This window comes from Myodes glareolus, chromosome 22 (assembly GCF_982192425.1).
Source record: "Myodes glareolus chromosome 22, mMyoGla1.1, whole genome shotgun sequence".
Lineage (NCBI taxonomy): Eukaryota > Metazoa > Chordata > Mammalia > Rodentia > Cricetidae > Myodes > Myodes glareolus.
The window spans coordinates 22745500-22773165 of record NC_142047.1 but is presented as its reverse complement, the minus strand read 5'-3'; the positions used below and the strand labels follow the sequence as shown (position 1 = coordinate 22773165).

The 27666-nt window shown below is 45.4% G+C and overlaps 1 long non-coding RNA gene across 1 annotated transcript; it reads left to right on the top strand.

Moving 5' to 3' along the window:
* The first annotated feature begins 448 nt into the window (after window positions 1–448).
* LOC146890247 (uncharacterized) lies at window positions 449–16814 on the top strand. Its single transcript, XR_014998962.2, has 2 exons — window positions 449–689; window positions 16577–16814. It is a non-coding gene; the product is annotated as an uncharacterized LOC146890247 (long non-coding RNA).
* Window positions 16815–27666: the final 10852 nt, after the last annotated feature.

Here is a 27666-nt window from a genome sequence, read left to right as displayed (position 1 = left end):
TGTATCCCGTAGGCAGTGCTGAGAGCCAGGACGCCATATCACAGTTCTCAGACCTAAGGGCACATCAGCCCTTGGCTGTGTGATCCTCGGAGATTGAGAAGCGTGGGCACAGCTATAGTTTTGGATTTATTCAGTGAGTCAAGCCTCCGCCTCCAAGAGATGATGATGACCGCAAACAATGCTATAGTTAAACAAGGAGAGAGGAAAATGTAAATGCTCCTGCAAGGTTCTCTATCAGTTTAAACGTGTGATTTGAAAGTCAGCGGTTTTCCAGTGTCCTGGGGCTGAGCATGCGTGCGTTCAATAGACTTCATACGTGATGCAAGAAGAGCAGCTTGGGAGACCCTAGAATCTGGCCTCCGAGGTCTTTCAGCTCCGATCCTGAGGTCCCCCAGGACAATGATTCAGTTCCTCCGCCCGATGTTGGAGCCACTTGTTGACGGTAAGCTCAAGAGATTCAAGAGACGTCACCATTTGTAAGCTCGGCTTCAGTGTCCCCCGAGAGGAGCCAGCTGGCAACAGCGCCGAAAGCAGTAAACACATTGGACCTTTCTCTATTGGCAGTGCCACGCACATGACGTTCAAGACGACTGGGTCTCTGAGTCGAGACAGCAGAGCCCCTGTGGCTTTGCATTCGAGGCCAAGGGCAAGCCCGATTCCTGCTGTTTGCTGTGTATGTTGACCCAAAGGTAAGTACTAGCCAGAGGCAGTTATTGCCTGGACCCCAGTTCCAAGTCTGGAACAGGAAAACATGTCTTTAAAGACTGTCTCTTGGGGTCAGCTCTGCGGAAGACTGGATGGCCACCTCGGTGCTGGAAGAATCCGGAGCTAGAATAAAGAGCAGAGATTAGCAGATTTGAGGCAGGCTCCCGGGCTGAGCTCTGACCCTGCCCTGACTCGGAGAGACCATGCTGGCACCTCTTCTTCTCCATGTAGCATGTGGCAACTTAGTGGCAGTGAAATTCATTGTGTGCAATGGAGTGTCAGCTGCTTACTGCTAATGGATGATTTCAAATGTGGAGAGTTATTCAGCAGGTCAAGGATACGCCTCTAAGACGTGACTGCAAGTGAAAACAATTACACGGTTACACAAGAAAATTTTAACACATCTTCCGAGTTCTCTATCAGTTTAGCTGTGTTGTTTGAAAGGTTCTGGGGATTTGGCTCCGTGAATTACTATCAAGGTTCTTTCCCCTTCTTCTGTCTGGCAGCTATTCAATAGACTAGTGATGGGTGTGGAAAAACACGGGTCAGGGACGTGAATTTGGTGGCCTCGCACTGTCCCCAGCAACGCAGTCCCCAGGGTTGGATTTCTTAGTATTTAATGTGTTATCCTTGTGGGGAGGAGTTAGGAATACTTTGCTGACGCCAGGCAAGGGTCCAGAGTCTTACAGCTGGGAGGGCCTTCAAAGGCCATCTGGCCAGATTCACTGTGCCACTGAGATCCAGATAAGGAAAGGATGGGGGGGGGGGGGATAGAAGGATAGGAAAGTTGGGGATCAATTGCAGGACTTGAAGCTGGGCTTCTCTACTGTTCTTTCTGTGAAGTGGAAATATTAACATTGGCCTCACTGGGATGTGCCAGGGATGGGAAGGATACCCATTTAGGCCCTGGATAGGTGGGGAAGGATTGGCTGTGAACTCTCCGTTTATTTTGTGAGGAGCCCACGTCCTTTACCACTTCACCAGCTGTGCCTACCACTAGCTGAGGTTCCTGGGCCCCTGTCCCCCACTGACTTGAGCACAGGCACAGGCAGACACAGCCCTTGACATTTTCTTTGAGATAGTGACAGCTGGTGAGACTTTTGACTAAAGGCATAAAGAGCAAGCAGCAAAAAACAGTTACTGTGTTAAAAGCGGTTTAAAAATGTGCAGCGCCATCTGTTTGGCCAGGGAGGTTTTGTGGGGCATGCGTGGGGGGAGAGGCCTCAGCTCCCCCCTTCTAGGTCTCACCTTGGTCAGGGCCAGCAACAGGAAACTCTTCCAAGACTGCAAGTTCTGTCTTCTACTTCTCCCAACCGCTCTCTCTGCTCCCCACGCTCCTCATCTTGTTTTCTGCAGAGCCAGGTTCTCAGCTTCCTCATCTGCTCATGAGGTACCGAATCGGTAAAGCACAGGGGATTGGCTCAAAGGTGGGCTTTTGTTTTTGGTGTTGGTTGTGTAAGCAGGCACACTGCCACAGGAAGAGGATTCAGGAGGCCTGTGTCATAGCTGAAGAGAGAGCTCAGTGGTAGAGCACTCACGCTGTACACAAAGCCCTGGGTTCAAATCCTAGCAGTGGAGAAAAGAGAGGTGGTCAGACTTGACTCTGTATTTTCTTTCACATCTTAAAGCACCCCGCGTTATTCTGCTGGTGTTTCTTTTTAAATTCATATCTGCTATTTTTCAGTTTTGTCCTCTTTTCATTAAAAGATTATAAGAACACACATTCTAATTAGTTATTTCTGCGTTACACAAAGACTATTAATGCTGCGTGCTGATTGGATGCACACTTCTTCCGATGAATTTGTATTTAATTGCACGAGTGTTTGGTTCTTGTGTGTTTTTGATGTGGGTCATTGTATTGACTGCAAATATTCACGGTTCTGGCTCTTGCTGTTCAGTGCTGAGTCTCTTTCCTCCTTTGGTCTGTGCCGGGGCAAACATTGAGTACAACATTAAAAGTAGCAGTGCTTCCCAGGGGCTGCTTTGATCCCAACTCTAGCTATTATGTGTGCTGTGAGTCTAGGGCAAACAAGTAGCAAGTTTGTTGTCTGTTTTAATTTAAAAAAAGCATTAAAATTTTATTAAATTTCAGCATGTTAAAATCATTCATGGCGATGATTTCAGTCTATTGAGTCACACAGATTTTTTTTTTCCTAATTTTGAACTTGCCTTACAACTCTGTCACTAATAAGCTGATGGATTTGATTTTCCGATGCTTTATGTAGGAGTTTGTATGTTTATTCCTAAGTGAAATGGTTCCTCCCATCCCATTTCCACTGTGTTTTTCTTGTCCAGTTTTCATACTGGGTTTTGCTAGTCTTATAAACTGAACCAAACGGCCTCTATGTCCCAGGTGGAGTGCAGTGCACGGAATTACAGTTTCCTTGAATGTATGGTAGAATGTTTTTGCTAACCTCTTCAGAGCTGTGCGCTTTAGCACAGACTGGGCGTGGGTGGATCATTATGTTTTCCACCTCTCTGATTAGTCGTTATTTCATGGTGATCTTCGTTTCTAGTTTTCTTGATTTACTGTTTCCCAGAAAGATTTCAATTCACCTACATTTTAAATGATTTTGTATAAATTGGTATGTATTCACTTTTCAAGTAAAAAAAAAAATTCTGGAGTCTCAGAGGCCCCTAGAATACTATAGGCTATTGCCACTGCTGTTGGGTGCCAATCAAAATAATGGTATGATCACATTACTGAAGACTCCATACACTTTATGCAGAGACCCTTAACTGGACAAAGGGCTGAGACTAAGTGATTGTTGGGTGCTCTGTCCTAAGTGGGGTGCTTAGGACAGAGACTTGATGTATCAAATCCTTCAAGGACCAGGGAATGTCACAACAGAAAGACTGTCAGAGTTGGAAGATGGGAAGGAGAATTGTGAAACACTGTCTCCTGAATATGATGTGACCATTGCAACATCAACACACACAGGCAGCTTTGGCTATCAGTACATGACCTAAGACACACACACACACACACACACACACACACACACACACACACAGAGCATACACACACTCTCATGCACGCACACATACATGCATGCATACATACAAGCATGCACACACGCACTAACACAAGTATGCATGCATACACACACAAGCACACACTTGCACACACACAAGCACACATGCATGCATATATACACACATGCACGCTTACACGTCTGAGTGACATAGAAGTGGGAGGGGACTGTTTGGGAAGGAGGAGGAAGTCAGCAGGTGTGGGAAGGAATACGAGGGTAAGGGGGTGGGGCTGTAGTCACTATGCTCACAATTCATGGTATACATGGATGAGATTGTCAAAAAGTTCTAAAAGTGGCCGTGGCGATCACTTAACACTTGAGGAAATGGGAAAATGGCTGTGAAGTAAAATGCCTGCGTAGAAAGTATGACAATTGGAATTTAGGTTGCTAGAATCCATGGAAAAGCCAGTGAGTTTGATGGTCTGTCTGTGTTCTCAGCATGCGGAAGGCAGAGACAGGGACTCCCCAGGCCACAGTGGTCCTCAGCTTTCTCAATGCTGCGACCCTTTAATACAGTTCCTCGCGTTGTGGTGACCCCAACCGTAAAATTATTTTCATAGCTACTTCATAATTGGCTACTGTTATGAATCATAATGGAAATATCTGAAGTAAAAAGTCATAATATAAATATGCAACTCTAGTCAAAGGATTGTGTGACTCCCCCAAAGGGGTTGTGACCCACAGGTTGAGACCTGCTGCCCTAGGGCAATCTGGCCAGTCTGACTAGCAGAGAATGCAAGCTCCAGGCTCATCAGGAGACCAAAGCTAATTAAATTTGGTGGTAACTCATTGAGGAAGACGCTCTTATCAGCCTTGGATCTCCACGAGTATACTCACATATATATGTACACGTGTACCTACATACATGTGCAACCCACACATGTGAATGTGCATATACTATATACAAGCATATATACAATCTAAACTACACATTGGATTGTGTAGATGGACAGGTTGTAGACTATATGAATTTTAAATAAAATGAATCTAAAGTTAAAAACATATCCATGATACCCCTTTACTTCATCTTAATGCTGTTTACTTCATTATCCTCCATCCTATTCCTATTCTCAGTCTTCCATAAGCCATATGTTGAGTTTATTGATATTTTCAAAGAAGCAGCTTTTAGTTTTATTGATCTGTTATTGATTTTTTTGTTTTATAGCTAGCTAATTTCTGCTTTTTACATTTACTATCCTTTCCCTCCAATTTTACTAGATTTATTTATTTTCCTCTAGTTCGTTGAATTTAAAAAAAGGGAGTTTACTGTCATTGTTTTCAATTATCTTTTCCCCAAGAAATCGAAGGCAAGTTCTCTTGGTTTAGTATACTTCATGCTTTTTGGTAGATGGCCTCTCCTTGTCATTCATTTCTAGAAAGAAGCATTATTTTTTTTTGTTAACTAGAAATTACTTTAAAAGGTATTGAACAGTCTAAGATACATAGATTGGCTAGTTTTTTTATTATTATTATTTTTTACTTTTCATCACAGAAGGCAATATATCTGAAGCTTCCTGATGCGCTTTGTTGACATTTCCTCTTTGCCACTTAGTATATGAGGGGAATCTTCCTCCGGCAGCGATGGCAATCGAATGCAGGGCCCTGCACAGGCCAGGCAGGTGCTCTGCCTCTGAGCTACACCCTGGGCTCTGGGTTACACTTACGAGTTATGATTTTCATATGTACTTGGTGGTTTTGTGTGCCAACTTGACCCAAGCTAGAGTCATCAGGGGAAGGAGCCTCAGTTGAAGAAATGTCTTCATGAGATCCAGCTGTAAGGCATTTTTCTCACTTAGTGATCAATGGGGGAGGGCCCAGCCCATGGCGGGTGGTGCCATCCCCGGGCTGCTGGTCCTGGGTTCTTTAAGAAGATGGGTTGAGCATGTGGCGGGAAGCAAGTCAGTAAGCAACCCCCCCACCCTGGCCTCTGCATCAGCTCCTGTTTCCAGGACCCTGCCCTGTTACAGCTCCTGTCCTGATTCCTTCAGTCATGAACAGTGGTGCTGAAGTGTAAGCCAGATAAACCCTTGCCTCCCCGACTTGCTTTTTGGTCGTGGTGTTTCATCGCAGCAACAGCAACCCTAACTAAGACAGTTTACTCTTCAGGTCTCCTCTGTCTATACCGACAGCTGTTTAATGTGGAGATCCTGAGACCTAGAGAATGAAACGCAGCCATGATAGGAAACCATCACTTTCTCCTTGTGTATCTTTGGGTTTTTACTTTATATATTAAAGCATGTTTTCAGGTGCACAGAAGTTGAGACAGCTTTAAGGATATTATATGTCCTTTGCATGCCTGTTTTTGTGGTGTTGGGGATTGAACTCAGGGCTTTGTTCACGCTGGGCCAGCCCTTTGCCCCACTGAGTCACTAGATACTATATCCATCAGGCTGAAATAGCTTTCTCCTCCTTCCCTTCCACCATTCTTTACCTCAGCCTGTATTATTACTTCTCAGAGTATGCTGTTCTTATTAGAACGGACATAACATACACTGTCTACGCTTCCTTTTAGTGTCCTTGTGCCATTTTGGTTTACAGATGTCTAACAAGTCACAGGTTGCTGTATGTTATGTGAAAATTCTAATTTAAGAATCTTTGTCATTCTATAGGGATTTTTGCTCTTTCACACTTACTGAGATTATCGACAGAGCACATTTTATATATAATAAGTTGTATTCTTGCACTTCAACTCATTATGGAAGGCTGACGCGGCGCTTGGAGGTGTTGGCACCTGTGCTGACTCACGCCCCGCGTCCCTCCAGTGAAAACACGGAAACCTGCTGCTTCTTCCTGCTTCTCATCCTTTCTACATGAGCACGTGTGTGCCGACATGCCTTTGGACTCCAGTAAGAAAACAGCAATGCTTTTATTTTTTATCTTTTTTATATTTTAACTAAGATCCACTTTTAGCACCTTTCCCCTTCCCTTTTCTCCCGCCAGGCCCTCCTGTGTATTTCAGTCCACCAATTTCCTTGCTTTCTCTGGATGCATTCGGATGGTTTCAGTTCACATCGCCCCCCTCCGGCCTCCTTCTCATTGCATATAGTTTTGCTGGGTCTTAGAATTCATTGTCGCATGACTTGAAAACAGAAAGAGAAGCACCGGGCTGGCAAGGTTGCGCAGGTAACCATTTGATGAGTCTACAAACAGGAGGAGAAAGGACTGGAAAGATGTCTAGCAGGAAACGGTGGTGTGGACCGGAGCTGGTTTGTGTCACCCTCGGAGTCACCAGGTATTGGGGTGGTTGTTATGTAGCATTGGTCCATCAACTGCTGACTGATACATCAGCCTTCCAACCAGACTAGGATCCTAAATCTCAACACAGCGCTTTGTTAACCCAAAGGTTACAGCCTAGCAGTAAGAAGACCAGGCTTGTTTCATGTGAGTGAGGGCAGTTATTTGTGGGGCCTTATTGGAGACTGTAGCAGAAAGGGGACAAATAAATAACCCAAATCCCCCAAACTCAAATACACCAAACGGCCAATTGTGCTCACTCTATGCTTTCAGGCGACTGTGATTAGAGCAGCAAGGAATTTTGGCCAGGAGTCAGTAGACTAGGGCTGGGTGGCTTTGTGCCTGGGGGCTTCTCCATTTTTTTTTTAATCTTTTATTTTTCCTGTGAAGCTTCCTACTAAGGACAGGGGCCAGCCATCCTGTCTGGCTCCTGAAATACCTTCTGACTCAGGAATCCTCCAGATCTCCTCCAGGGCAATGGAGAAAATGATACCTTGCAGGTGAACCATGTAGGAGCTGGGAGTCACGTCTTCCCCCAAACGTCCTGATCTGTACCGTAGGAGAGTCCGGGAAAAGTCACACTGGTCTTCCTAGCCACCCACAGAAAGGGCAGATTTCAAAGAGCATTTCTGCAATCGTGTTTCTGTTGCTTAAGAGAATTCCAAATGCTGCTGAAAATTCCATTCATTATTTAAACAGTTGCAGTTCCCCTGAGGACCTAAGTGCCCGGCAAGAAGGGAGGCACTTTCACGTCCATGCGGACTGGGGAGGAGCGAGGGGCCGGATTCCAGGGGTAAGTCAGGTTTGCAATGCCAGCATGCATTGGTGGGCTAGAAGCCCATGGCGTGGTGGCAGGATCAACAAAGACAGAGTTGGGAGCCATCATGATCATCCAGAGTGTTTGCCGGACTTCCCTGGTCCTGAGGATCATCTGACTCACTTGCTAAAAATAGATCTCTAGGCCTTCCCTCCTAGAAGTGGTTTCAGCAGATCTGGAGTGGGATCTAAAGACCCACACATCCAGGGAAGACCCAAGCTCACTTTGGTAACTAACCACACATGGCAAATGCCAACCAACCAAGCTACCTTTCTTTAGGGGTGCAGGAGGTTTAGGGTCAAGGAGAATTGCCTCATTTTAGATCACAGAGCTTAGGTTAGTACTGGATCTACAGGACAAACCCACCAAGACCCTAATGACATTGTCTGAGGCGGCCAGTTTGTACCCACACTGGAACTGACACTGTCCCCTGCCTGTATCTTTGCTGCTCCCTTGCTTTGGATATCTCATATTTTCTCTGTAGGAAAAGCCAAAGGCAGAGCCTCTGGAGGCAAACAGAGTCAGGCTTAAAGGCTTGGCCTTGGTTTTGGACTCAGTTCAGGACCGCAGGGAATCTATTGATCTCAGAGTCATTGATATGAGTCCTAGATCACATGATGCTTCTGCACCCAGTAAGAAGATTTATTAGACAGCTTTGTGCCATTCTGATCAGCTACTCAAGAGGACACTGCTGACGGGAAATGATTTATTTTAGCCTGTAGTTCTAGAAGGTTCAGCTGATGGTTATGTGGTCCCAAGTGCTTATACTGAGCATTACAAAGGCATGCGTGTATGAGGAGGAGGCTGTACACCTCACGGTGGACAGGAAGTAGAGAGAAGGGAAGAGACTGGGAGTAGGGGGCAGGCTGGGCTGAAGCCTCCCTAAATAGCACCACCAACTGGGGACCAAACATGTGACTTGTGAGCCTATGGGAGATATTTTATATTCACATCATTCCTGTGCTCAGTAAGTAAATAATGATTGCTTGTGAAGTCCCAGTCCCCCATTCTAGGCAGTATCAGCTAGTAAATACTTGGTGAAGGAAATGGCTTTAAATGTAAGGCAAGAAGCACATTTGAAGAGTGACGGTGGGTGAGACTCTAGCTCAAGATGGCCAGCAATAAGCCTCAGGAGTGGAGGCCTACACAAAGAGAAGGTGGGCAGGGCCTCCAGGCCCAGGTTCTGGAAACTGAAGTCTGATTTCAGGTCGAACAATTAGTGTTGAAACGCACAGGAGAGCCTGGAAGCTTCCTAACATTGTTGCCTGTAATACAGAAAAATCCAGACTGAACTGGCTGCTTCGATTAGAAGTGATGTAACAAGCAGGCTTTGGCCTAGTTTTCTCAAAGCAGGCAGGTCCCCTGGCTCTTCCCACACCCTTTTCTGAATTGTCAAGTGACAGCTACTGCCACCTAGTGGCGAGGACTGTACTGCGTCGGCATGGGGAAAGGCTGCTCAAGATCTGGGAAGATGTCTCTATTCCGGGGAGGGGCCTAGTTCCAAAGGGATATCGTTGGCTCTGAATGAAACTAGGACTGGGTCCTATGAGCATAAGCACACACACACACACATGCGCACAGGAACACACATACACACAGGAACACACATGCACACAGGAACACACACGCACACAGGAACACACACGCACACACAAGCATGTGCGCACACACACACCCACAAATCAACTCAGAACTGGCACAGATAAGACTGCTGGTTACTTGTCGCTCCTTGGACAAGGGAATGGGAGATGATTTATTCCAGGTCTTGGGATTTTCTCTGTATAGAGGTGTATCTCTTTTGGCCCAATGGCACTTAATTTTTGTTTTGGACTGAGACATGCTCAAGTTAGAGATTGTAGCAGAATACTAATCCTCCAGCCACACATCCTTAGAAAACGCCTCTGGTCCGAGCTCCTTGCATTACAGGTAAGGAAACTGACATCACAGAGGGGGAATGCCTAGGCTGACATCACTCAGGGCTGATCATGGCTTTAGCCAACCCTTTCCCAGCCCTTCTTTCTCTCTCGCACACTCATGGAATTTATGAATGAAGGGGGAAGCCATGAAAACTCATCAGCAGACACCGATTTCAAATTTGATGAGATCAAGTAATAAAAACTGCGGAGAGCAACATTTACTGGGCTCTTAGGCAAGCCTGTAACACCCGAAAACAAAGGAGACACAGCTTGGAAACCAAGGCAATTTGTGAGGAACTCCAGATGTAGAGTTCCAGCTCCTGCCTTCCTAAAGATGAAGCTTGGGGTGTGGCCATGGGAATCACCCAGCACTGGGATTTTCCAGTTTCTATATTTGTAAGACAAATTGTTAGAAAGAACCAATGGAAATAATTGGAGAATAGGTGTCAAAAGTGATTTGTGTAAATTACTCTATTTATAAATGGCTTATTCGGTTTCTCATGATTTGGTTTCATGAACATTCCATGGAGCTTGTGACTCATGAGTGCTTGATCCTGTGAGTTTGGCTGATTGCAGTCGGTTCAAACCAAAGCCTGAGCTCAAGCACTCTCAGCTAGAGACAGAGCCATGACTTCCTCCCTACGGTTTCCAGACCCTGCTCCACCACCAGCCCCTGACGCCTAGATGCCTACATTTAGGAGAAACCCAAACAGATGTCCTAGAAGGCTGTATGATTTTACATTCTAGAAGCAATGCGTGGCAGTGCCTCTTGACCCGCAGACTCCACATTTGTGTTGTCAACTTTTCCGTGACAGTCATTCTGGTGGGCATGGAATCATACCCATAGTTCAAATTTGCGTGAATGTCATGGCCCCAGTTCATGGCTAATTAATCATATGAATAACCGTTCTCTGTGAAGCAGCTTTCATGCTATTTTACCTATTTTTTTTAAATTGTCTTGACACTTTCTTATTGATTTGTTGGAGCTCTTTCTATATTTGTTACAAGTTTGTCAGGCCCACAGTTTTACAACTCGTTCTCCTAATTTGAGATTTTTTTCAACTTCATTTTCTTGTTGATGTTTTCTTAAGAGCAGGAATTTAAAAACGAAGCCTAGCGATCTACCGCTTTGATTCCTTTTTCGTGTTCTTTTCATGTTCTCAGGTTAGCTTTGTCCTTTCTAAGACGGCAGGTAGTTCCCCTTGTGCTTTCTCCGAGTTGTTTCATGGTTTTCAGTTTTGTGCATAGGCCAATGGTCCCGCCTGCAGCTATTTTTGTGGGTAGAGAAGAGGACTCAAGACTCAGTTCCACGTGGATGAGAACCCTTCAAGCGCCATTTGTCAAAAAACATTTTCCTTTTCCTGCTGAAGTGGCTTAGAACTTTGGAAGTTAATTTTTAAGATAAAATCTTCTTCAAGTAAATCTGTTACAAATGCTTGTGCAAAATAAATAAAAATCGAAGTCCCGCAGATCACACAGTATTGAGTAGCTAGGAGCTGCATAGTCCTATAGGTTTTAACGCTTGTATAGATCTGTATAGCCACGATCACAATCAGATACAAAAGTGTCTGATGCCCCTGCACTCCATCACGTTGTCTACATGTCTGTCCTTTGACTGACATGCACCACCTGGATTACTGAACACTACAATAGCTCCTAAGATCAAAGGTATGAAGGCATCAACTAAAGTGCACAGCCTGGCTGATTTTTCTCCTGTATTTCTTTTTAAACTTATTTTATTTTTATATTAGCTTTACTGTGCTCATTTAGAAGGTTTATCTTCATTTTCACTTATGTGTCTGTGTCTGCTGCTGTGTGGGTGTTCACGGAGGCCAGCGATCCCTGGGAACTGGAGATGCAGGTGGTGGTGAGCACCCCATGTGGGTGCTGGAAAGCGAACTCAGATCCTCTGGAAGAGCTCCCGACTGCTGAGCCACCTCTCCAGCCCCATACTGTGCTCTTTTCCTTCTGATGTCTTTGGGTTAATTTTGTTGTTTTCTAATTTCTTGTAGACTTTCCGAAGAATGACGTTTCTTCTTTTTTCCTAACATACACGTCTAAGGTGATAGCCTCCCTCCAGGTTTTAGATGAATCCTATTAATTTAAGAATGTTATATACTGATTTAAATTCACTTCTAGTATTCCATAATTTCATTTGAGAGCTTTTTTAAGTTTTAAATTACCAAGAGATATGCTCTTTGATATGCTACTGTTTGGAGATTCTCCTCTTGTATTTCTTACTGATATCCAATTAAACTCCACTACAGTTTGGAACGAATTTTTTTGTGGTTGTTATTCTGAATTGGTTTGTGTGTGTTCCAGGATCCATGGCTTTGGATTCCATTGTCACGTTCTTAATGCACCCTTAAAAAGAATGTGCGCTTCCTCTTGTTGGGGTGGGTATTCTAACTACTCACGGGAGCTATCTATTTGTTGGTGGTCTTTGGTTCACTCATATCTAAAAACAGACTTTCCTGGCCTACTCTTCCTTTTGGAAAAGCCTTCTGATTTTATTTACTTATTTATTGAAAAGAATTTTTCACGCGATATATCTTAATCATGTTTCCCTTCACCGATTTCTCCACAGTCCTCTGCACCTCTTACCTACCCAGCATTGCCTCTCCCAGCCTTTTCTTACTTCTTGAGTCCGAATTGTAAAGCAATTCCAGTACTCTCGGTCCATCATGCTCCTGCTTCTTGGTTTCTGGCTCTGCTGGTTTTAGGCCTAGGGAGGGCAGAGAGGATGCCGGTGATTCATAGCCCATTGGGTAGTCCTTTATACCTGGCCTCAGCCCTTTATCTGCTCGCTACTGCTCACTTTGCAGCCTTCCCTGTATGATCTCAGATTCTGGAGTTAACATTTCTACTGCGAAGCTGCCTCCTCATCTTCAGTTAATGAAGAAGCATGAAGGGAAGCATCAGACACAGCTCCTCATTCCCTATCCTGGCCAGCTGATGGTTTCTACTCCAAGGCCGTAAGGATGGCTGCGGAATGGACACACGGCTCAGGTTACACAGCAAGAGTCATTGCTGAGACTTTTGTGTGACCCAGAGGGAAATAGAGCCTTTTCCATGGAATTATCTGCCAGGGAGAATTCACAGCTTGGTTTTACATGAGAATAGAATGACACATTGATGAAAATGATCTGTGCAGAAAAGGAGAGAGGTGCGCTCCTAATGAGCTTCCTTTCCGCACCCAGATCCAGCCATTCCTGACACCAGCAGGCATTGCTTACAGTCTGGATTTTACACACCCAGATCCAGCCAATCCTGACACCAGCAGGCATTGCTTACAGTCTGGATTTTACACACCCAGATCCAGCCATTCCTGACACCAGCAGGCATTGCTTACAGTCTGGATTTTACACTCCCAGATCCAGCCATTCCTGACAGCAGCAGGCATTGTTTACAGTCTGGACTCTTTAAGCAAAGCAAACCAGAGCCAGCAGCAAGACAATTTTCTCAGCATTAGCCCGAAGTAGTTGATATTTCTGTCCCTTACTATTTAGGAGTCTCAATCACCTTTCTTGTATCTGTATGTTTTAAGTTTCTGGTCAACTCCATTAGTTCCCCAGCCAGGATTCAAAGGACTTTTTGCCCCGTTAAGCCATAGAGTAAAACACCCCCTCCCCGAGAGGGCAAATAGCTTATCTCAGGGTTCTCCAAACATAAACGGCTGTCCTTAGAAAATCTCAACATGAATACTGAGCAGAGAAACAGGCAAGGTTGGTGTGAAGGTGGGCATTCTCCAGGGCATTTCAATGGTCAGAAGCCATTGAAAGGTAAGGCTGTTTATTGGGGTAGGTAGAAAGGACCACTGCTCCCTCTTTTGCTGGTCCCTATGAAATCTACATTGCTGGCAACTTAGAGATGATATAATTTATTCATTCTTGGTACTCAATATTCCAAAAGGGGAGAAGGATTAGAAGTGGAAAGAATGATAGGCCTTCTAGGAAAGTGAAAAGGGATATTGTCTCTCCCTCGTATTTTGCTATGCTTAATTAAATCAAGATCCCGAATTATGGGAAAAGAGGCATGTTTAACAAGTTTAGGTGAATCACGTGCCCAGCACAGATATTAGGAATCTTGGGACCATGGAGATAGTTTTGCTGATGGAGAGGAGGGCCTTTGGAAAAGGGTTCTTCTCAAGGTCACATGGAGAATTCACTGCAGAGTAGCAGCTATACCCTGTACTGGATTCTCCTGCCGTGAATATTCCCCTGTGGTTTAGCCAACTTCCTCTGTCACTCATCCCTCTGGCGGTCTCTGAGGACTAAGTGAGTTTTGTCAGGCAAGTCTGAGGGGTGAAGGAGGCAGCGGCATCATCAGGAGGGTTTATTGAGCACTTATGTGCCCTCCACTGTGTTGGGAAGATCTTGGAATCCCAAATGGACCTTACCTTCCAGGAGTTCCCTGCCCAGTGGGAGTGAAATATGGAGGCACACGCTACTTAGAGCTGGTGTGGCTGGACCAGTGTTATACTCCCGGCAGGACAAATCAAATAAGGAGTGCCCAGCTTTGCGAGGGACAGGGATTGGTTAGGGAGACATCTCCAGAAGAGCAAGATCTGAAGGTATATCTTGAAGGTCATACCGAGTTCTCCATGTAAGTGAGGCATGCGAGTATGTTCCAAGGGAGAAAAGCTTATGCTCTCCTTGCTTCTTGTGTGACATTTCTCATACTGGCCTTTGTGTCAGAAATGTAGAACTGTTTGGTCTCCCAAAGCCCCTTTGAGGCTGTATGGAACACCCACGTGTCTCGTTTCCCTCGTCTGTCAAGAGAGAGCAATGACAACATTCCTTCTTGATAATTATTCAATACGTAGAGATGTAGATGAAGCACACAGAGTGATGTTCTGCGCACAATAAGCACCCAATAGACAAACTACAATAATTAATATGTAACAAGGGGTCAAACAAACCCCTTTCTCTTCGTTAAAATGTTCCCTAACTTCAAGGGACATTTATTGTCTAAAATAAAGTTTTTATTTTGCCTGCTGGAAACCTCTAGGAGCTTCATTCTCCACTCTCGGAGAGCATCTCCCTTGGTTCTTCTACTGCTCAGGCTGAATACCACACACTGAGTAATTAATAAAGCATAAAGGTTTATTTGGTTCATGATTCTGGAGGCTGGGTGGTCCAAAATGGAGATGGCACATCCAGGGAGAACACACGCTGGAGAGGACAGAGTCCCCAGGTGGGGCAGGGTTTCTCAGAGGGACAGTAAGTGCCTAACTCCAATCTTCTTATAAAGCCACCGACATCATCAACAAGGCTCCATTCTTACGACCTCATCTAATCCTAATTACATCCCAAATACCCTGCTTACATAGCCACTAATGTATTCTTTAGGGATTACCATGCAATGTGAAATTTAGACGGAACAAATACCCATAATGGAGCGGCGTCTACTTAGAGCACATGTCTACTTAGAGGGGAGAGAGATAGTTTGTACGAACTATGCTGATATCACATAGAGAAGAACAAGACTTAAAGGAGCACTCACTGCTAAAACTCAGAAGCATCAAAGGAGGTGATTCAGTGCTGGTAGATGGTATCAGGGCTAACTAGGGACACAGTGTATGATTGGACCCAATTATAAAGAGATACGAGGATGACCCTTCTAGCTGGCTCACAGATGCTTTGCCTTTGAGCATCATCACCAGGAGGCTGTTCCAGGGGAGTTATCTCTTGGCATAGCTAACCCAGAGGCCAGCACCACCCCGAGGAAGGAAAGAGTCTGGCCTGCAAAACGCCTATGGCAGCATCAGGCAAAGCAAACAGAACGCTCTCCTTGCTTTTCAAACATTGCAAGGATCCAATCAGGCTTCTGAAGATGGCCTTGGGAAGAATAGAGATGACAGAGGCCTAGAGCAGGTAGGGAGGGGAGTAAAGTGCACAGTAGCAAACACTGTCTGCAGTCAGGAGGACATTAAGCCTGAGATCAGGGGCTCTGTACTCGGTGGCGGTGAAGGACCTCCATGCAGACTGGAATTCAGGCAGCTCTGGCAACTCCATAGTTTTTGTGTGTCATCTCTGACTCAGTGTTTTTTCTATGTGGCTTCCTGTTTACTAAATTCTGTCCCTGATAACTTTGTGGCGAAGTGGTTGTCAGGCAGTGTGGCTGTCTCACATCTTCCAGAGTCCCAGGAGGAGTAGGCGGAGTGAGTCTGGGAAGGACAGTGTTCTGGGAGAGGAGAGAAGCCAATTAATAAAGCAGGTTATCAGGACAGCTCAGGGGAAACGCAGAGAAGGTAACACTCAGGCATTTGTCCAGAGGGAACCTAAGGCTGCCATTTTTACAATGGTGCAGAGCTCAGAGTCGAGACTAATGAGCTATGGAGAAGTGGTTCTTGGCAGGCAGGGCCTTATTGGTTAGCTGTACATTGGTGTGTGAAAACAGAAGACATGGCAAGCCCAAGGGGCCTGTGTAATTACTTTTATGGACCAACTTTGAGCAACTTGGTGCTCAGATGTTCAGTCAAATATCATTCTGGACGTGTCTGTGAAGGTGTTTTTAGGTGAGGATTAGAACTAGTCCTATCCGATATGGATAGCCCTCATCCATTTAGCTGAAAGTCTAAATAGAGCAAGAATAGCAGGGAGATCCTCCTCTCCTGATTGTTTGGTCCTGGGACAAGCTCAAGCATCAGTTCTTGGGTCTCTAGCCTGCCAGTGTCAGGCAGAGGTTTTTTTGACAACTCTCACCTTCCTCAGGATTTCAGAGTACACCGATTGCATATTGTGTCTCCTGCTTTCCAGGAGCAGATCCTGGGGCTTCTTGGCTTCCACCGTACTGTGTTGATTCAATTTCTTACTCTCTCTCTCCCTCCCCTCACATTTAATGGATTTCTGTTCATTTCTCTGCAGAAGCCTGACGAATCGATGGCGACCATCATGGTTGACGCAAGCACAGGACTTGGCACTTTCTACACATCCTTATGAGTCCTCAGGCTCAGGCTGAGCCACATTTCTGCATCTAGCCTATGGATCAATACTGCGCTGATATTTCAATAACAAATATTTACTGTGTATTTAGTCTTGTTTGCAGTGATGATGTATTTCACATGCTCATTTATTTAATCGATAAATACTTACTGGGCATCTATTGAATGTCTGGAATGTATCATTGAACAAGATAAGAATCCATATGCTCTTGAAGTTCACTCTGTAGCTGCGGCAATGTAGAATAATGAACAATAGACACAGCATGCATGTCAAGCACACAGCATGTTAGAAGGTAATTTATTGTTATACAAATATTAAGTAAAGGGCATTGAGCATTGGGGTTGGGTTGCAACTTTAAATAGGTTACTCAGAGAGCCCTCACTATCAAGATGAAATGTGAACAGGGAATTAAGAAGCATATGAAGGAGGGAGCAGGCCTGGAAGATGAAATATCACATATAAAGGTTAATGCATTTGAGGAAGGGGATGGAACAAAGCTAGTGTGGCTGGATGGGAGTGACTAAGAAAAGAGAAGACAGTGAGGCCAAGAACAAACGTGAGAGCGGTAAGCATGTCAGGCTGTGTAGACCAGTGGGAAGGTTGTAGCTTTAAGATGAATGGAGTTCTGTCAGTGGCAGGAAATTGGATAGGACTGGAGACAGTCATAAGAAGAGAATGAAGCCAGCCTCAGAATGACGAGTATGTTTTCTTTCATTTGTGGTTCCTATATAGAAAATCATGTGTGTATATATAAAACAGGTAGAAAATTATCTAGGGAAAAGAAGGGGCTTAGTGGGAGGAGAGAAGGGGAAAAGGGTAGGATGGATAGGGCACAGAGGGGGAGGGATATGCTCAATTATAAAACATACCAGTAAGAAAGTTACAAGATAAAAAGACGTGGCTTTAGTTTAGTCAGGAGTCCTTGCAGCTTTCTTACAAAAGGGTGATGAAATGGGTCTTATTTTAGCAGTAGTCCTCCTGGATCCTACTTTTCAGTAATCCAAGTAAAAGATGCTGGTGGCTGGATCCAGAGCAGTGTTATACAGATGGATCAACACATTGAAAATGACAGGGAGAAATCCAGTGGGGTTGAAGCAGTTTAAGCAAAGAAGAGTCTATCATAGGATGAGGTTGGATTTGAACCATCAATATAAGCAAGGTGCTGTGGAGATGGCACAGTGAGTGACAGAGCTTGTTGCATATGCATGAGGAACTGAGTTCGGATCCCAGCACTCAGAAAGTTAGATGTGATCTCATATGTATTTGTAACTCTAGTACTTGGGGGTATAGTCAGGTGGGAGAAACAAGAGGATGTCTGGGGCTTGCTGAACACTTGATCTTAGATCCATATTCAGTGAAAGACTCTGTCCAAGAGAATAAGGCTGGGATTGATACAGCAGAGTAGATGAAAGTCTCTGTCCCACCCAGTTCCACAGACATTCAGTCCCAAAGAAATACACAGAGGTTTATATTAATTATAAACTGTTTGGTCTATTAGCTCAGGCTTACTACTAACTAGCTCTTACAGCTTAAGTTGACCCACAATTCTTATCTATGTTTAGTGACATTACTTGGTACCTTTTCTCAGTAAGGTATTCTCATCTTGCTTCCTCTGCATCTAGTTGCTGTCTGTGTCACTGCCTTTCCTCTTCCCAGAATTCTCCTAGTCTGGTTGTCCCACCTATATTTCCTGCCTGGCTTCTGGCCAATCAGCATTTTATTAAATCAATTTGAGTGAAAAAAATCTTTGTAAACAGTGACTGCACTTTCATTTCCCAGCTGCCCAGACCTGAATAATCACATCGAAACTATATTAATTACAATATTGTTTGGTTGATGGCTCAGGCATATTTCTAGTTAGCTCTTATATCTTATATTAACCCATTTCTATTAATCTATGTATCACCACGAGGCTGTGGCTTACTGGTAAGATTCTGGCAGCATCTTTTTTCTTCAGCAGCTACATGGTGCCTTCCTCATTCTGCCTTCTTTCCTCCTCTACCTTTATTGGATTTTCTGCCTTGCTATATTCTGCCCTGCCGTAGTTCAAAGTGACTTCCTTATTAACCAATAGGAATAAAACACATTCACAGCATACAGAGGGGAATCCCACATCAAATCTTTATAAGGTTTGATATAAGAGCATTATCCCACAGCACAACAGGATGCCCAATGTCCTCCTATGACCTCCATACACACTAACCTAGTTGTTCATACCCCCACATGTATATACTACATACATACATACATACATACACACACACACACACACACACACACACACACACACACACACACACATACACACACACCAAAAGTCATAAGATCACTTGAGGTGTGAGATGCAACCAGACTGTGTGCCCTTTAGGCAGGAGGGGTGTGCAGGTAGGCCTGCTTCCTGCTCTCTATTCTGAGGATTCTGAGGAGGGGGCTGGATGTGGGGGATGCTCTCAGCCTTCCATCTGCACAGTGTGTCTGCCAGCAGGCTTGCAAGCCAAGCTCCTCCTTCCTCAGCGAGGCTGAAGAACTACTTTCTTAGGAGGGTGAGAAGTACCTCCAGTTTTCTCAGCCATGCCTGATGTAAGAGAGTCTTCTATCTATCTATTGTTCTGATTGGTTAATTAATAAAGAAAACTGCTTTGCTTGATAGGTCAGAATATAGGTAGGCAGGGAAGACAGAACAGCATTGTGGGAGAAAGAAGGTAGAGGCAGAGAGCTGCCCGCCTTGAAGTTGCCAGGTCAGACATGCTGAATCTCTCCCAGTAAGCCACGACCTCGTGGTGACATACAGATTATGAGAAATGGGTTGAAAGAATATGTAAGAGTTAGTCAATAAGAGACTGGAGGTAATGGGCCAGGCAGTGTTTTTAAAAGAATACAGTTTCCGTGTAATTATTTCGGGTAAAGCTAGCCAGCGGGCGGCGGGAAGCAGCTTGCCATTTCTTCTACCCACACCTTGGGTGGGTCTAAGATGTTGGACCTCATCTACTTTGATCCACTCACCCCAGTTATAACCCAGGAGATCTCTGCTTACAATGTGTGAATAACCTAACAGAACTGATTTCCCATCTTTTTACTCCTTAGTTCAATGTCTTCTATCTGTCCCACAGCCTTGACATTGCTATTTAGTTTGGATGTCAAAGACATCACAGTCAGGTTAAGGGGAAGTGGAGCACCTGGAATCTCCCTGTTTTGGAGAAAGTACTTAAAGGCACTCAGGGGCTGCATTTAGCAGACTTTATCATGATCTTTTCTTGCTACGACTTTGGCACACCAGTGCAAACTACATTTTTTTTTTTCAGGACATCCCACTGTGTCTTCATCCTTCAAGCAGCCTTTGCATTATTGCACTGACCAGGAAGTGAAGCCAATGTGAAACACACAACTGAGCAGTTAAGAGGAAGGGAATCTGGATACAGGACTCCTTGACTACCAGTCAGTAATGCCCTTCTCTTCTCTTCTCTTCTCTTCTCTTCTCTTCTCTTCTCTTCTCTTCTCTTCTCTTCTCTTCTCTTCTCTTCTCTTCTCTTCTCTTCTCTTCTCTTCTCTTCTCTCCTCCTCCTCCTCCTCCTCCTCCTCCTCCTCCTTCTTCTTCTTCTTCTTCTTCTTCTTCTTCTTTTCTTCTCTGTCTCTCTCTCTCTGTCTCTCTCTCTCTCTCTGTCTCTCTCTCTCCTGTTCTCTTCTCTTTTCTTTTTTTTGTCTTGAGCAAAACATTTATCTGAACTTTCTATCCAGTGCTATAGCATGGATACCTATGAGGACCCCACATGGGAGAAGGGGGCAGGAACTTTGAGGACCAATGCAGTGTAGAGCCTTGGCTACTCAGTGTGCACTCATTGGCTTAGCTGCATTAGCATCACTTAGGGACTTGTAAATGAACTCAGGCCATTCCTCAGATTGTAGAATCAAAATATTTACTACTTTATTTTAAAACAGAGATCAGGTAGTGATTATGTACTCGCTCAGATCTATGGAGCCCTACAGTCTGGATGTAGTGTGAATGCATTCCCCAAAGATCAGTGAGTGCTCTGGAAGCTTGGTCCCCAGTGTGGTAGTGGTGAGGCAGTTAAGAGGTGGGGCCTAGTGGATGTGATTAGGTTATAGGGCTGTAGTCCTGGAAGGGATTCATGCAGTTATTGCAGACGGGGTCCTGATTAGTTCCTGCAAGAACAGGGAAAAAGAAGAATTCTGACACCTGAATCAGGCTTCTTGCATGATTATGTGATTGTTTTACACAGATTCTAGCCATCATACTGCATTTACCAGGATGCCATCATCAAAGGCTGTGGATTTATCTTTAATATTCAGTCTCCAAACTACAAGAACTAAGAACCTCTTTTTGTGTAAAAGTACCCGGCCCCAGGGATTTTGTTATAGAAAGTACAAAGTCATTTCTGTGAAGGACCAGAACAAATCTCTAACTCCATGAGCTTCTGTGATTGGGAAGTTTTGTGGTTAATTGAAGTCTGGGATCAGGGATTAAATCATGACTTTGATTATTTATTAGTTCAAGGTCAATGGATAAAAATATCTTTGTCAGTTTTCTCCTTTTGGGAGTGAAGGTAGTAACTATAGATAATCGCCTATGATTTAATAAGAATTCGGAGCATTTTACTGGTGGAAAGTGCTTGGCACACTGCCAAGCTGAGGCAGCGAGATCTCAGAATATGCCAGAAATGTTTTCCCCCTGCAGCTCTGCAATGGCTGCATTATCTTCAGCCCACCCAATAACTTTTGATAGATTAAATGAGACAACAGATGGGAAACACTTTTGGAATGTGTAAATTGATGAAAATGGAGTGCTTTTTAAATCTTAAGAGAAAAATCATTCATAAAAGTGGTTTCATCTGTGTGATTAGCTGTTGGCTGCCTTTGGCATGAACCTCTGGACAGGAAGGATCTGGGTAAAGGGGCGAGGATAGGTCACCTCCTGATGAGGGCACAGAGCTCCGAGTTGTAGGGGAAAGTGGGGGAAAGGACATGGATCTCCTGGGAGAGCCTGAGTCATGACATTTGGGCCGGGAATGAGATAGAACTAATCACAGGGACACTCAAGTGACACTGGCGTGTCAGATGCTCTTTGTCCCATAGTGTCCTAATCTACTCTGTCTTAAGAAATGGCTCACGGGCTGGGGAGATGGTTCAGTGGGTAAAGCTTACCATGTAAGCTTCGGGACCTGAAATCTGATTCTTAGCATCTATGTAAAAACCCAGGTGCTGTGACTCAGGCCTGTAATCCCAGCACTGGGGAAGTGGAAACAGGAAAGTCTTCAGGGCTTTCAGTTCATCAGTCTAGCCAACTGATGAACTCCAGGCTTGGTGTGAGTGACCCTGTCTTAAAAAGTAAGGTAGAGAAACAATTGAGGAAGACATCTGATTTTGGCCTCTGGCCTTCATACACCCCACACATGTAAACACACACACACACACACACACACACACACACACACACACACACACACACGAGTATTGGGACTTATTGTACGGACCTTAGGAGAACTCTGGCTTGGAGGTCTGATCTAACCTAGCCTCAGTGTAGGGGGAGCACAGGGCCAGCAGAGGAGAAGCCTGGGCCTAGGAGTGACTCAGCCTCGGTAGGGAAGCACTGTCAAGCAGGAGGCTGGTGACACAGCCTGGGCCTTCTAGGATCGTTTCTGGGGTGTGATGGTGGGTTGGGTCTCAGTCTGTTGGAGATTGTCCGTGGGGTACTGGTAGGTGGGAAGAGCCATCAGGGCATGGCCAGGGTTCTAGAATGAGAATTGCCATGAAGTCTTGAAGAAGGCACATGGGTCCGCTGCTCAGCCCTTGACTCTACCCTAGAGCCTGAGCCAGGTGTTTGAGATTTGGGGATAGGAGCCCTGTACATTGAGTGCCCTTCGGTCTCCAATCAACCTGAGGTCTGAAATGAAGATGGCGCCGAAGTGAGGTTATGCAAGGCCAAGTCCAATTTCTGCCCGAGGCGGTCTTGCCATGTGATAAAGAGAATGGGTTCTTCATCTTCAGGAGGCAGACCTGGGTTCTCATGCCCCTTTCTCTTCAGTTGCTTGCTGTCAGGAAGGTGCTGGATGACCTCTTCACCCCTTGGTGGCCTCATTTTCCCACTAAAAGCACACCCTTTAGTGTGAGGCTAAATTGGTTGCCGGCAACACAAAGCTCAGTGTTCAGGCTGTGGAGAGAGTAGAAGACAGCGAGGCAGCTGGTAATTGCTTTCAGAATCTGGTGGAGTAGGGGGCTCAGGGCACAAAGGCTTGGTAGATTCAGAAAAGACCTCTCTGAGGAAGAGATTTCAGCTATGGGGAGAGAGAGACAGCTCCACACTTCTTAGGGAATAAGGAGCTGACTGTGTCTGAAATGGAAGATGCAGTACCCAGTAAGGTTGTGAAGGAGTTTTCGACAGGGTAACAACAGGGACACTGCCTCTGGCAACTCCCGTCTCTCTTGGACTAGTCACATTTCTGGGCTGTAGGCTTTGCGTGGCTGTTGCTGGCCAAGACTGCCTACTGCCATGAGATGGATGATGAGGAAGGGAGACGGAAGGCAATCTGGGTGACCCAGGTGTCTCTGTGTCTGCTGGTCCATGTATCTGCCTGTGGTGACGGTTCAAGGCTGGTGACTGTCCTGCCTTCCTACCTTCCCGGTCTTGAACAGGTTCCCATCTATCCTAGAACCAAGCAACAGGAGGATTCTGGGAGCTATAGTTCCAGTTAATCCAAAGGGGGCCATCAGTATCACAGTGCTGGTACCTTACTTCCCAAGGTAGAGGAGACTTGAGGAGGAGGAAGAAGACAGAGTGTTCTATTTCACTTGAGACGCCTGTTTAAGACGACACCATGCAACCCTGGGTTCTGCCACTCATGTCCTGTGGAATCCTCGCCCCTCAAGTGTGGGCTTAGGATAGGGATTCACTTCAGGAAACAGAAATGTGACATCCCATCATTGCTGAGAGCAGGTGTGAAAGGGTTGTGGCTTCTGTGCTCAGCAGTATTTCCTGCTTCTTAGTTCCTTCCTCTGAGTCCACTCAGTTCCCCATATGTTGGCTTCTTTAGGGGCCCACGTGACAAGGAACTGAAGGAGACCTGGGACTGGCGGTGGATCTGAGTGAGGACCTGGAATCTATGGTCCAAGGACCATCTGGGAGCTGAGCCCACCAATTGCCATGCAGGCCCGTTTGGAGGCAAAATTTCCCTCTCTTACCTTGAGTTGAGACCACAGCCCAAGTCAACAGCTTGTCTCCAGTCTCAGGAAACAGCTAGAGCCCGAGGCTCCCAGATGCTACATCCGGATTCTGGACTCACAGAAAATGTGAGATGACAAACAATTATTGTTATAAAATATTATATTTTAGGAGGAATTTTCTGTAACTGTTAATTAATATATGTGGGGGTCTCTGAGACCACCATGGACAGCAGAGTAATGATTCACAGGAGGTAAGAAGATGGTTTGGTTCAATACAGCAAGTGACTGGTATTGTTTTAGGAATATTTAGGCACAGCACAATCTGTTGAAAACTTTCTTGGTGATAATTAATCCTGGGTTTACAATAAATCACAAAGTAAGTTAAATAAAGATCAGCTGTGATTCCATCAAGACTCTTTGTAAAGAACGCTTGAAGTCTCCCATAGAGAGGGTTTCTATAGATTGACTGAGAAAAACAAATTCAAGATAAGGGTCTGAGGGAGGCTCCTGTGTAGTCTTGGTCACAGATAAAGCAAAGGTCACCCACCAGGCTGTTAACCATGGACACTCCCAGCCTTCTGGGTGGATAACAGGTTATGCATTCCTTCCCTTGAAGGAACAGCCTTGTGGGTTTAACATTACAGGTTCCCCTAGTGTGTGTCTGTGAACACAAGAACCTCCCGTGGCTCCTACACACACAGGTTTCTAAATGGGCATCATGTAAAGAAAGATGGACAGTATGCAGGGTCAGTGGGGAATAGGACATAGCTGGGGCGAGTGTGATGGCAGAGAGCTCAAGTGGAAGGCTTTCAAGTTCTGATTGGCTTAGTTGATGGAGACAGCTTCTTCATATAGCCTGAGTTAGAAGCCCCCACTTTGACCATTCAACCTAGACTCCTCCCAGGCAGATGTTATCTTCTGAAGGAGAGGATTCATGGTTGTAAAGGCAGATGTTTTGGTTAACATTGTCAGAAGATGTTAGCAATCAGCCCAGCATTCTAGAGGAGACCTGGGAAGTATTCCTGGCAGGGTGGAATGCAGACTTCCGGGAGACCTCAATGCAGAGTGGCTGGCTGATGAGAGAGTTGTTTTGGGTCCATTTCCCAACCCCGCAGGCTCCCTTTCTTTTCTGGTTCTTCCACCCTCCCCTTCCCTGACCTGACTCCTTCTCCAGCTCCTCTCTTTCTTCTCTCCTTTCTCCTCCTAGGCCTTCCCCTCACCAACTCCTTCCTGTCTCCCCTTCGTCCTCTCCCCTCCAACCTCTCCTCAGCTCCTGCTCTTTTCTCCCCGCTCCCTCTTCTCTCTTCCTCCTCCCTGGCCTACGATGAAAGGCCTCCCCAGCCTCCATCCTGATGAATTATGAAAACTCTCCAGCGGGTGTGCCTGACATCCAATTAAGTCCTTGGCCAGGTGGATAACACAGACAGATTAAAATGTAATTCATTGGGCTTGACATTTAGGCCCCAGTGTGAGCGGCAGGGAAGAGAAACAACACTCCTGGGTACTTTGTGTGCATTTTGAGAGGGTCTCTCAACTACCTGTGCTGGCTTAGTTAATGCCAACACGGAGCAGTCAGCTTCCACACCGTGTTTGTGGTGGACAGGGCAAGGCCCATGATGGACTTTGAGCCAAAACAGACTCCCTCCTCCCCCTTGTTCCCTCTAGACTTTTCATTTGGAAATAATTTGAGATTTACACAAGAGTAGCAATCATAGCACAGAGAGTCCCCATAGATCCTTCCCTGAGCATTCACTGGTGCTCGTGTCTTATGTAACCACGGAACAACGATCAAAGCGAAGAAATTAACATGGGCATAATCCCATTAACGAAGCTACTGACGTGTTTTGGATTTTGCCCAGTTTCTCACTAAGGTCCGTTTTTTTCCTGCTCCAGGATCCAGGCCAGGACCTCACATTCCAAGGCCGCATTTTGTGATCATGACTCCCCAGAGAGTTCCTCTTCAAGGCCCCAAGCCAGTGGCTCTCAAACATCATAATCTTAGCAGGGATTTTGCTTAAAGGGCACATCCTTCAGTGGACATTCTGATTTGGAAAGTGTCTGCTCCAGCCTTGGCATCTTTACTTGCAACAAGCAACCAACAGAGAGCTGCTGACCCCACACTGTCCCCTTTAGTCTCTTGGTTCTTAGTTCCTTTGCCAAGTCACTTGTCACCATCACCATGTGGTGTCCCTCACCTCTTGGCTTAGCCTCAGGATAAAGCTGTGTCCCTTCCCTCCATTCCTCCCACACACCGCCGCCGTCAGATCTGTAGAGAAGGACTTGGATCCGTGCATTTCTTGGCTTTCCACAACTGAGCTGCTCAATAGCTGCCCAGAGACACAGGCTCCATTTGAAGAGGGCAGCAACTGGGACCTACTTGCCTGCCCGGGAGTCTCTATGTTGTCCTTTAATTCATGGAATATCCCTGCAAGGAAACAAGGTTTTGTTTTTTTTTTTTTTTTTTTTCATTTGATAAAGCAGACCTAGAAAATCCCAGAAGGTGTGATTAAATCTTGACTTTGAGTAGTGCCGTACTGGCATATACTTGTTTCATATTTTGTTCGCTGGAAATTCAAACGTGACTGAGCCGCCCATATTTTTTTCTCACGGTCTCAATTCAGTAATGGCCGGAGGCTGTAGAGACTGTAGATGGGCCCAGACTTGGATGAGATACTAGTAGCTGCAGCAAGGGGTCACCTTGTTCTTGCCTGTCCAATACCTGTCTTACCTCGGAGGGCACAAGTAACAGGATGTGAGGATCACGTGTAGCTGTCCCTTGCGTGTGTGGTTGCCTCCTGGGTGTGGTACAAGAGGACAGCGGAAACTTAATAAATATCTTCTGCATAAGTGAATGATGACATGCGTGATTGCATATACAAGAAAACATAAATGAATGGCCACGGGCATGGGTGTGTATATGAGGGTCTAAATAATTTCATGCATGTGTATAATGTATGTCCACAGGCATGTGTGTATATATGAATAGCCACAGAAAGGGGCACATGAGTAGGTTAGTAGCCACCTGTGTTAGTATAAATGTGAGTATATCAATGGGTGGCTACAGACATGAGTGTACAAGTGAGTGCATACGTGAGGCTCCTTGTGTAGCTGTATAAATGAGTTATAGGCACGTGCTCAGATGGACTTGCTCCTGCTCTGGTGGTGAATTGGATAGGCTGAGCTGGCCAGAGGCTGACAGTCTCCAGAGATTGTACCCCATGAGCAGGACAGTGAGCCAGAACTCATCTTTATGCCTCCACTTTCCCAGCTGTGAAATGGGAGCTTGTTTCTTCCATCCCTAGGCTTCTCCCATTTATGATCTTGCTTCCTTAACCCCACCTTCCTGAATAGCTTAAAAATAGAACTAGATGAGACTTGCTAATGGCTTCACAGAGGATCTGGGGACCCTATTGGCTCAGTCCCTCTGCGCTGTCTAATTCTTACATGACAACAGCCAGGCCCTAGATATTTCTTCCCACTTTGCTATTCCTTCTCTCCTTTCTTCCTCCTATCTCTCTTATTCCATGTCAGTGTCTGGAGCACTCCTTTTGTGCTTGGCCTCTGGTTTTTGTTTGTTTGTTTGTCTTTTGTTTTTTTTTTCCCCCTTCCACACTGTCAGATGGAATCAGAAGCCCAGAGCAAGCTGGTATAGTATGGTTCCTCACAGACAAGGGAAGACGTTGGGAGCGCCTTGTATCTTTTAAAATAGACCTGTTGTCGTCGGAATGTATTTTTAGCCCTGTGAGAGATTGGCATGCTCTCTGTACCACCATCTGCCAAAGGCAGTTGCTAGGCAACTGACACTGACGACAGCAAGGGGATGGCTTTATGGAGGA